This window comes from Cavia porcellus, unplaced genomic scaffold (genome assembly GCF_034190915.1).
Source record: "Cavia porcellus strain 051 isolate PalLab524CR breed Dunkin Hartley unplaced genomic scaffold, mCavPor4.1 scaffold_16, whole genome shotgun sequence".
Lineage (NCBI taxonomy): Eukaryota > Metazoa > Chordata > Mammalia > Rodentia > Caviidae > Cavia > Cavia porcellus.
Window position 1 is genome coordinate 9,817,543 of NW_026947499.1, and position 11,215 is coordinate 9,828,757.

The 11,215-nt window shown below is 37.6% G+C and overlaps 1 protein-coding gene across 1 annotated transcript in view; it reads right to left on the reverse strand.

Moving 5' to 3' along the window:
• The window catches only part of Tmem116 (transmembrane protein 116), a 136,572-nt gene extending 126,360 nt beyond the window's left edge, over positions 1-10,212 (reverse strand). The window contains exons 1-2 of the mRNA XM_063225662.1: positions 10,001-10,212; positions 3,367-3,402 (exon numbers count right to left, since the gene is read on the reverse strand). The gene's annotated coding sequence lies outside the window, so the exon portion shown is untranslated. The remainder of the gene's footprint in view (positions 1-3,366; positions 3,403-10,000) is intronic.
• Positions 10,213-11,215: the final 1,003 nt, after the last annotated feature.

Here is an 11,215-nt window from a genome sequence, read left to right on the forward strand (position 1 = left end):
ATGTGAAAGGATGCCAGTATCACTAAACATCAGGGAATACAAGTCAAATCACAATAAGATGTCATTTTATTCCCAGTTTGATGGCTATAATCAAGAATGAGACTACAGTAAATGATCATATAGAAAAGTACAATCCCTACACTGCTAATGGAATATAAAATGGTGCAGCAACATTGGCAATACAGACTCGATACGACTCAATTCTTAGGTATATACCCAGCTTTACTCAGATATATAATTAAGAGAAACAAAAACACATGTCCACCTAAAATGCTGGATGCCAGTGTTCATAGATAGCAGCAATTATTCATAAGAGGCAAAAAGTAGGGGCTGGGGATTTAGCTCAGCAGCATAAGCACCTGCCTTGCAAGCAGGCAGTTGTGATTTCAATCCCCAGTACCGATAAAAAGAAAAAAGACAAACAAACAAACAAACAAAAAAGAGGCAAAAAGTAGAACTGTGTATCAACTAATGAGCTGATAAATAAAATGTAATATGTTCATACAATTAGCAGTAAAAAGGAGAAAGTGCATGCATGCTATAACACTAATGAACCTGAACACATGCTAAGTGTTAGAAGTCAGTCACAAAAGACCACATATCATATGCTGCCATTCAGAAGAAATCTGAAAATAGGCAGGTCTATTCAGCTAGAAAAAGGGTTAGTGGTTTTCTGGAGCTAGGAGGTTAATTTGAGAAGAAAAAAGAATGATTACCAACAGAAATGGAGTTTCTTTTTGGAATAACAAAAATGTTCTAAAACTTGACACTGATGGTTGTCCAACTCTGTGACTATACTAAAATTTATTGTATATTTTAAAAGGATGAATTATATAGTATATAATTTGTATCATAATTGCCAAAAAGGATGAAGTCTTAGAAAAAAGCAAGGAAAGAAATGTCCCTTACTTGGGATTCATGATGCAGTGATTAATAAATAATCCATTTCTTTCTTTCCTAGTAACAAGAATCATATTCAAAATAAAAAGTACAAAACAAACACTGTAAGAGGGAACTGAAGGTAAAGATTATAAAAGAACACCTGACTTCTCTAAATAAATCCACCACTTGTAGGCTGAACAAATTACATTCCAAGGTTTTGATGAAACTTACAGGTTAACCCGTAAGTCACTGGCAAAATCTGAGAGTTCATGTAAAACCCAATAACTTGAGAGAAAACTGGTGATAAGTAAAACATTTTACTTTTATAATAAGAAAAAATAGTAGAATCTACAAACCATAAGTCAAGGATCCTAGTATTAATCCTAAGCAGGATTCTGAAAGGAAATGTTTAAAAAATATGCTTTTAAACAATTAGGGAGAAAAAGTAACCACTAAATCAGCATGAGTTTATAGAAAGCATGATAGACAAACTCATTCTCTTTTTGGAACCATGGTATAACTGGGATTTTGTTTTCTTTTATTGTTGGGGATTAAACAGAGCCTTGTGTATGTATACCTGGGATTTTAATAAAGCAATTGGTGAGCAGTTTCATGACATAAAAATGAGAACATATAGAACAAGCAGAAACATAATTGAGGCTATTTCTTGCCCAAATAAACCTAAGGGAGTGTTAACTAATCAGAAAAATTTTACGTGGTTCCGAACAAAGTGAATCAGCATTCTGATTTATCACTGTTTTATCAAGGACTTTCAATGACTTGAAAGAAAGCACTGGTTTTTTTGGTTTCGTGTTGTGAGATAGGGTCTCTGAACTTCAGGCTGAACTCTGAATTTCAGGCTGACCTTAAACTCAGGTGATTTTCCTGTCTTAGCCTCCCAAGTGCTGGGATAACAGAGATTCATTTTTATGCTCCGCTACAAGAAAGCAGTTTTATTAAATGCATGTACCATTTATCTACTGCTGAGTAACAAACTTCCACAAATTTATCTGCATGTATTACCTCACATCTTCTGTGGGTCAGAAGTTCAGTGAAGGCCAAGCTGGGTCCTCTGCTTTACAATCACTCACAAGGCTATAGCTGACCAGAACTGGAGTCTGAAGTCTCAAATACGAAGGGATATAAATCCAAATTCATGTAATTGATCAAACTCAGTTTCACAAAGATTGTGAGACTAAGGGCCTTGGTTTCTAGTTAACTTCTTTTGTTTTGTGTTTGTTGCTTTTGAGACAGGATCTCACTATGAAGTTCAGGCTAGCCTCGAACTCAAGGTGATCTTTCTGCCTTAACCTCCTCAGTTCTGGAATTAAGAGTCATGTGTCACCATGCCCAAGTGTTCTAGTTATTAATCAAAGGCTGTATGCAAGTATTTGCAACGGGAGCTCCTTTTTTTCTTTCTTTTTTTGTTTTTTTGACACAGGGTTTCACTATGCAGTCAGGCTGGCCTTGAACTGTCGCATAGGCAATCCTCCTGCCTCAGGCTCCCAAGTGCTGGGATTTTGAGCCTGCACCACCATGCCCCGGTTTGAGGAACTTCTTGAAGATGTCTTCCCTAAAATGAAAGTCACAATCCTATGAAACAGAATCACTGAAATAATATCCTATCTACTGTCCTGTATCCTTTAAAAAAAAAAACTATTTTTGAGGGAGGACCAGCCCAGTCTGGTCTCAAATTCCTGGAGTTAAATGATCCTTCAATCTCAGTCTCCAAGTAGCTGTGACTACAGGTGTGTGCCACCGTGCCTGGCTCCTGTATTCCACTGACTGTAAATGTTGCTAAGGGACTACACAAGAGGGTGGATACTAATACACAAGAGGGTGGATACTAAAAAGCAGAGATCATTGTAGATTATCATAAAATTATCCCACCACTGTGTATTCTCCCAAAGAGTCAAGTACTTTTCACTTCAGATCATTTGTAATAGTTATTCCTTTGGTCTTGAATGTTCTTCCCTGAGAAAAATCACAATGAATGGCTCCTTCTTATCCTTCAAGTCCTTCAGCTTAAATGTCATCTCAGAAATATAACAGTTGTCAAATTCCAAATATCTTGTTTACTTATTGTCTGTTTCCATCTAGAAGAGTAACTGCCTTGAGGGTAGGCAAGGTACTCCAGTATTTCTGCCTAAACCAGTGCCTAGAATAGGTCTCAATATTTGTTGAAAGAATGTACCAAAGTTCTGAAGGAGAGATGACACATTTAAGGGCTAATGACTTCCAGGCACAGTGGTACCAATCTGTAATCCCTGTAATCCCAGCGTTTAAGAGGCTGAGGCAAGATTGCTATGAGTTTAAGGTCAACCTGCACTACATAGTGAGTTCAAGACCAGACTGAAATATGTAGTGAGACCCTGTCTCTAAAAAAAAAAAAAAAAAACAAACTAAAAAAAGATCTAATTACGTTTAAAAAAAAAAATAACGTATCACAGGCTAGGGATTTAGCTCAGTGGTATAAGCACCTACCTTGCAAGCAACAGTTGTGAGTTCGGTCCCTGATACCTAAAAAGAAAAATGTATCAGTTATTTAATTGGTTCTGGTAAGACATCTAGAACACTGATTTGTGAGGTTAAATTTCATTTGTTTGAGCAAAAAAAGAATCCCATGTAGACTTGAAGCTAAGGAATAGCTTCTGGTGACTTCTGATAAAATTTGAGTCCACAGCTTCCCTGTGAATCTTACACTGCTTGGTAATCTTGTGTATCTCTGTGCCCAAGATCTTCCCTTCCTGATGTCTTGGCTTCTTGAAGTAAGCATTAGAGAGCATTAGAGAGTTTTGAGATTTTCATACTGCCAGTATCAACTTCTGTGAAAGTGGTGATGACAAATTTCTGGTGTGTCTGCACAAAGGAAACTGACTGAGACAAAAGGACCCAGGCACAAATAGTGATGCTGGCTCACAGGTTTCTTACACGCTGACTGGAAGATTATTTTGTTTTTGTTTTTTTTTGCCATGGTGCAAAAGTTTTGGGGGTACATCTTCAACAAAAGAGTACTCAGGCATTTTGCAAAGCTTGGCCATCAGGTATCACCATTCTTGTTACCACCAGCTGATTTTGTGACAGGAGGAAGAACTTTTCCTTTTGTGGGGGGAACTGAATCAGCACCTCACAATTGCCAGGCAAGTGCTGTACAGTGCCACTAAGCTACATTACCAGCCCCTTCTGTTTTCTTTTCAACCCTCAATTTAGCAGCCATGTATTTCTTCTATGTGGTCTTTCTGGATACAATGCAGATTGGGAGTATTTGATAATTACTCTAACCAGGAGTTTTCATCTGTAATGGGACTCTGACTTCCTGGGCTTTTAAAAATAATTAATTAAGGGCTGGGGATTTAGCTTAGTGGCCTAGGAGCCTGCCTGGCAAGCACAAGGTTGTAAGTTTGATCCCCGGCACATACACACACAAAAATAATAGTAATTAATTAATCAATTTTGAGACAAGGTCTCTCATGCAGTTCAGGCTGACCCTGAACTCACTATGTAGTCCAGGATGTCCTCAAACTCATGGCAATCCTCCACCCCGATGCTGGGATTACAGGCACCACCATGCCCACCCTCTTGGGCTTTTTAGCCTTATAAAGTCTTACATTTTACACAAATGGCAAATAAGTATATGAAAAAAAGTTGAACATCACTGGTCACTGAACTGTATAGCAAAACCCTCTCTCAGACCACAAAGAAAAAAAAAAAAAAAAAAGAAGCAGCAGCCAGGCTTGGTGGTACATGCCTATAATCCTAGCACTTGGGAGGCTGAGGCAGGATTGTTATGAGCTCAAGGCCAGACTGGACTACACAGTGAACTCAAGGCCAGCCTAAACTGTACAGTAAAACTTGTCACAAAAAAACCAAAAAACCTTAACATGATATATTAGTCACTTGATTTTCTATTATCTTGTTTTGAAATCCTGTATCACTTTCATTATTTTGTTTTGATTGGCTTTATTCTGTTCTGTTTTATTATGTCATGGTATGGGCAGCTATTTTGAAGCTAACATGAAGTATTATGGTAGCCACTGTTGATTTCCTAATATCTTGCTTTGAATTCCTGCATCTCTCTCATTATTTTGTTTTGGTTGGTTTTATTGTTTCATTTTATTTGGTTTTATTCTCTTTAAAATAAATTTTTTTTAAAAAAGTACTTCTTTGGAAAAAGTGAAATTGTAATGTGGAAAACATTTTTATCTTCTTTCCCTTATCCCAATTGTTCTTTTCTTTAGACCAATTTCTTTCCCTTTCATTTTCACAATGTCTAATTGTGTGTTTTGGATCTTGTTTACTCTTTCAGGTTTTCATACTAGGGAAAAGATTATACATTTGTGTGTATATGTGTGTGTATATATATATATATGTATATATATATATACAAGATAGATAACTATACTATTAATCTGTTGATTAAAAAGAACATTTTGTGCTTTCATTGTTTGAACATTGTCATATCTAAATCTTGAAATCTAAACAACTTCTTGAAGATAACAATATGCAATATATTAACTAGTGTTAATTTCCTATTGTTTTTTTTTTAAATTCTGTATCATCATTTTTATTGCTGTGTATAGTTTTGTTTTTAACAGAAAGAAAAATTACAAAAAAAAAAGGAAGAGGGGATTGGAAAAGAAGAATCAGGGTATAATACACAGGTGCAAATTCCCTATAAAGACTATGATCATTATGTACACCTAAATTGTACCAATAAACTTAATTTTAAGTTTAAGAGCATTGTTAGTATACAAGAGGCTGTGAGTTCAATCACCAGTACTAAAAAATAAATAACCAAGAAGACATATTAAGATAAAAAATAGCACATTTTATTTTTAAACTACTATAAATTCTTATCTAGTAGAAATTTGATGTGAACCATATGTAATATTATATTTTCTAGCTGCAAAATTTAAAAAAGTAAAAAGAAGTAGGCATGGTGTTCTTGCATTTGGATTTTACCCTGAAGAAATACCTTATAAATTCCTGAGCAAGAAAATTATAAAGGGATGGAAATGTAGATCAGTGGCAGACTGCTTGCCTAGCATGTGCAAGACCTTAGGTTTCATTTCCAGTACTGGAAAAAAAAAAGATGTATTTTAGTCTCAATGTGATGACATATGCTGTGTAGTTCCAACTGCTTGGGAGGCAGAAGTGGGAGGATCACTTGAGACTATGAGTTTGAGAACAGCTGGGGAGACTCTGTCACAAACAAACAAAACATTATAACTGATCCTTAGTAAGTAAGTACCATATGCCAGGCACTGATCTAAATGCTTTGCAGGTATTAAATCAGTTAATCTATCCATAGTCCTAGAAAGCAAGTATTATCATACTCATTTTGTGTGATATTGTCATGATTATTAATATGATGACAATGTACGAGACCAAGTAAAAGAAGAGCCTGTTCGGCATGGTGCCACACACCTGCAAAGCCAGTGCTCTGGGATGTAGAGGCAGGAGAATCGCAAGCTTGAGTCCAGTCTGGACAACTTGGTAACTCAGGGAGACCCTGGGTTTTTTTGCCTTTTTTTTGAGATGGGGTCTCGCTATGCAGTTCTGGCTGGCTTGAGCTCACTTTGTAGCCCAGTAGGCTGGTCTCGAACTCACAACGATCCTCCCACCTCAGCCTCCCGAGTGCTGGGATTACAGGCGTCAGCTACCACACCCGACTGGGACCCTGTTTTAATAAAATCAAATAAAAATAAAAAGGGACTAGAGATGCACCTCAGTGCAAAAGCAGGTTCAATAAAAGGTACCATGGGAGAGGCATTACGGAATATGTCCTCATCTACCTTTCTCACATGATTGACCATCCACCTTTCTCACATGATTGGTTCTACCTCAAAGGGTTAAGTTACTTGTATTTATCTACTTACATCCACCTTGACCTAGATAATATTTCAGGTGGCTTACAAGACAAAAACAACATGAATACGTCAATTGAAAGTGGGACAAAAGAAAGAACATCTCTGTTTATGTGATTTGATCCCTAGATATTAAACGTTTTCTAAATTGTTGAGTGTTACTTTATTGCAAACGCAATATTCAAATAACAGAAATCCAAAGTAAAATGCTTCCTGCATTCTCATTTTCTACTCAAAACAATTTTTGTATTTATCTAATATTAACTGTTTTAGTTCTTTTTTTGTTTTGTTTTATTGTTTTTTGGTACCAGGGATCGAACTCAAGACCTCACACTTGTGAGGCAGGCACTTATGCCACTAAGCTAAATCCCCGGCCCAACTGTTTTAGTTCTTATTAATATCCATATTTTATTTTTACATATTTGCAGTAATTGCATAGCTAGTATTTCATGTTTTTATCAACATTATGTATAATAACTTTTTTCCAGGGCCAAGGCTATAGCTCAGTGGCATAGTGCTTGCCTGGCAAGCGTGAGGTCATGAGTTTAATTACTGTAAAAACAAACAAACAAAAAAACAAAACTTTTTTATTTGACCAAGACTCTTATTTTCTATTTCTATACTCCCCCAATTAATATTAAAAGACCAGCGTATTTCTCTGTATCTTTATGCCTGTCAAACATATTGAAATGTGGGGTGATATCCAAATGTTTAAAAATCTTTTATATTAAAAGACACAGTGCCATTAATTGCTTTCAAAATACTTCCCCTCACTTCATAGACACATATCCCATGATTCTTGCCACTTTTTAGCAGTTTTGGAATTCTTTTGAATATCTTCATGAGATATGATTAAAAATACAGTGAAAGCTATTGACAAGTGCCGACAGCTTGCAAAAACATTATGGTATACGTCCTCATCCACCTTACAGGATCTAGCATCATGTGACTTCTGGTTCTCCCTCAAAGTCAAAATGACCATGAAAGGTAATTATTTTGAAGTAAATCAAGACATTAAGGCAGTCACAACAGTGCAACTAAAGACTCACAAAAAAAGACTTTCCAAAGTGTTTCAGAAAGTGGAAAGAATGGTGGGGTAAGCGTTTTTGAAGCATGGGGCAGGGTTGAGGCAGCTTAATGGCAATGTGTCTCTTACTATAATAAATTTTTAAAATTTAAATATTTACTGTATTTTTGAAAACACAACACACACAGAAATGCGGTTGTAGTAGTAGTAGGTTTTTGGCTTTTTGTTTGCAGTAATTCGGATTGAACTCAGGGCCTTCACACTGAGCTATATCCTTAGAGTACTTTTTATTGTTTGAGACAGGATCTCAATAAATTGCTAAATTACCCAGCTGAGTTCAAACTTGTGATCTTCCTTGCTTCACCTCCCAAATGCTGAAATTACAGGCATGTACCATCAGACCCAGCTAGCAGGTTTTCTAACAATGGGATCATATATCTCTGTACACATTGCTCAGTGATATTCCACTTTAATGGTAAGAAAAAATTAGAAATTAAAAAATGAAATAATTATTAGAGAAATAATAGGCCTGGGAAAAATCACAATGTAGAATAAATCTTCCTTTAATACTAGTTTGTTTGTTTTTTGAGTTTTTAAAATTAATTAATTTATTTATTATGGTCTTTTTAAGAGTTTCACTATGCAGTCTGGGCTGGCCTTAAACTCACTTTACAGCCCAGGCTGGCCCCAAACTTGCAGCAATCCTCCTGCCTCAACCTACTGATTGCTGGCATTAAAGGCCTGGGTTACCACATCCAGCCCATAATAGGTTTGAGGTGAAATGGACTTTAAAGCTTCATTAAGACATCTAGTGTTAACATCAACAAAACCTTGCAAAAGAAAACAACTCTAAGGAACAGGATATCTCCAAAGTGTAATAAGTGGTCTGAAATGGGACTGTCAAGAGTTTGATCAATGCAAAAATTCTGGGTTCAATTCTCAGTATAAAAAAAAAAAATCCAAAACAAAACTTCTATCCAATCAAATTTGTCTAAGATTAGATCCTATCTTTGATGACTATTTTATACACATTCACATTTTTATTGAACGTATATGGTGATTAATTTTGGTATTAAATCCTTTTATTGTATATATTTTTTTACCTTCACATTCATTAAAATCCTGTGAATCTATCCCATATAAGTTTCTTAATTTCATCATTACTTCTTCAGCCCTAGTTCTGTGTGTTACTAAGGATTGAATTTAGAGCCTCAAGTACACTAAGCATGTGCTCTATTATTGAATTACAGCACCAGCTCCAATCTTACTCTTACATCCTATTACTAGAACTTAATCTTTACCAACTAGAATATTGCCAGAGACCCTTGTCTGGTATTACGGTTGGTACACTATGTCAACTTGAGAAGTTTAGAAGTTTAACTGACAGACTCAGCAGAGAGCTAAGGTTCTTACTTTGTAAATATCCTCATCCTGTTCAAGACCAGGGAACAGAGATTCTGTAGTGTTACACCCACTCTGGAGGGAGAAGGTGGCCTATGTTCAATAAAGGGAGAAAAAGAGGCTTATTTCCCCTTTTGTGCTGGCTGCTGTCTTGAGGTGTTGCCCCAGTGCCAGGCCACTCTGCTATGGAGCCAGCTGATTATGGACTGAAACCTCCTCAAACAGTGAGCTAAATAAACTGTTTTTGTCCCAGCAAGGAGAGAAAACCAAGACATCTGGACTCCTTGACTTCCACCTTCTCCCTTTCAATCTATTCTCTTCATTCCTGAGTGATTTTAATTTAATTAATTAAGTCTTTTTGAGACTCACTATGCAGTTCAAGCTGGCCTCAAACTCACAGTGATGTTCCTTTCTCAGCCTCCCCAGAGCCAGGATCATAGGCATGCACCACCATGTCTCTGTTTACCTTATTTTACTGTATTTTATTTTTTGAGACAGGGTCTAGGTATATACTTCAGACTGGCCTTGACTTCAATATGTAACCCAGGATGGCCTTAAACTTGCTGCAATCCTCCTGCCTTAGCTTCCTAAGTGCTGAGATTACAGACATGTGCCATCATACCCAGTGTCATGAGTAATGCTTTTAAACACATGTTTTAAACACTCTCCTGGTGAGAACCTCTGGTGACTCCAGTCCTTTAGCTTGCTTGCTAAGACTCTTTAGAATCTGTCCCATTTATCTTTACGCAGATTCACCTCATTCAGTTCCGCAGTGTGCTTGGTTATGCTTTACCTCTTATTAGAAATATCCTACTTCTTTTACCTCGTGAATGTCTCATTTTTCAAGATCTGTCACAAAAGTCATCTTCCATCTATCATGGTCCCTGACAATCCTGAGCAGGTCTGAATTATCATTTAGGATTTCTGGAATGGAGGGCACCCTGTAATAAGGAGACAAGAAAGAATTAAAAAGCTTGAAGAGGTCCTGGGTGGCATACAGCAGGCCTAAAGGCCACACACACCAGGATGAGTATAAGCAGGGACAGAAGAAGGTGAGTCAGTATCCTTACTGATATCCAAACATGTTTGCTATAAAGAGTTTTAATCAGTGGGCTTAAAGCAGGCAGACATAAGTCCCAGCAAGTCAAATGTGACAAGAGGTGGTCACTGTGGCATATCTGCACAGTCCATGCTGGAATGAAGGGCAGGGAGACTACTTAAGTGGCCTATATTTAGCTGCCCCCTGGAAGGTGGTCACCAGAAGGCAGCTGTAGAAAGCAGAGATCTCTTGATCAACCATTTGAGAAGTGAGAGGAGATGCAGAACAGAGAACTGTGTCAAGGGCAACTGATCCTAGCTTCTGTATGAAAAAGTGCAAAGGAGGCCAGGCCTAGTGGCAAATGCCTGTAATCCCAGCATTGGGGAGGCTGAGACAGAAGGACCACTGAATAAGGCCAATCTAGGTTACAAAGTGAGTTCAAGGCCAGCCTGAACTGCAGTGAGAACCTGTCTCAAAAAAACCAAAAAAAACCAAAAAAACAATTTACAATTTATGACCCACCCCACGTGGACACGAGAACTTTAAGAACGCACTCCATGACCAAATCTCTATTTGTGTTTTCAGGAAAGTACAGTTTATCAACTACAAGGTGCTGGAGATACATTATTATTTCCTTTTCTTCTTTAGTAATGAGTGCCTTCGCACACAACCGTCTTTTTCATTTCTGTGCTTAAGTCTCACAGACAGAACTAGAATCTGGTGTAGTTATGAAATGACCCACTATGGGACCCAGGGACACTGACAGGACCTTCCCTAAATCCTGTTTTCGTAGGACCCGCTGCCTCCCAGCTGAGGCTCTCTCCTCAGAGGCGGCCTGACTGGGCCCTGGCCACCATAATCTCAACCCGACCAGCCTCACCCGCTCTAGTGAATCAACGACCTAAACCCTGGCTAAAGGGGGTCGCTGAGAATGACAGACTGACTGACTATTCGCGGACAGGCGCAAGTCCCAATCGACCGCCAGCCGCCCCAAAGGCT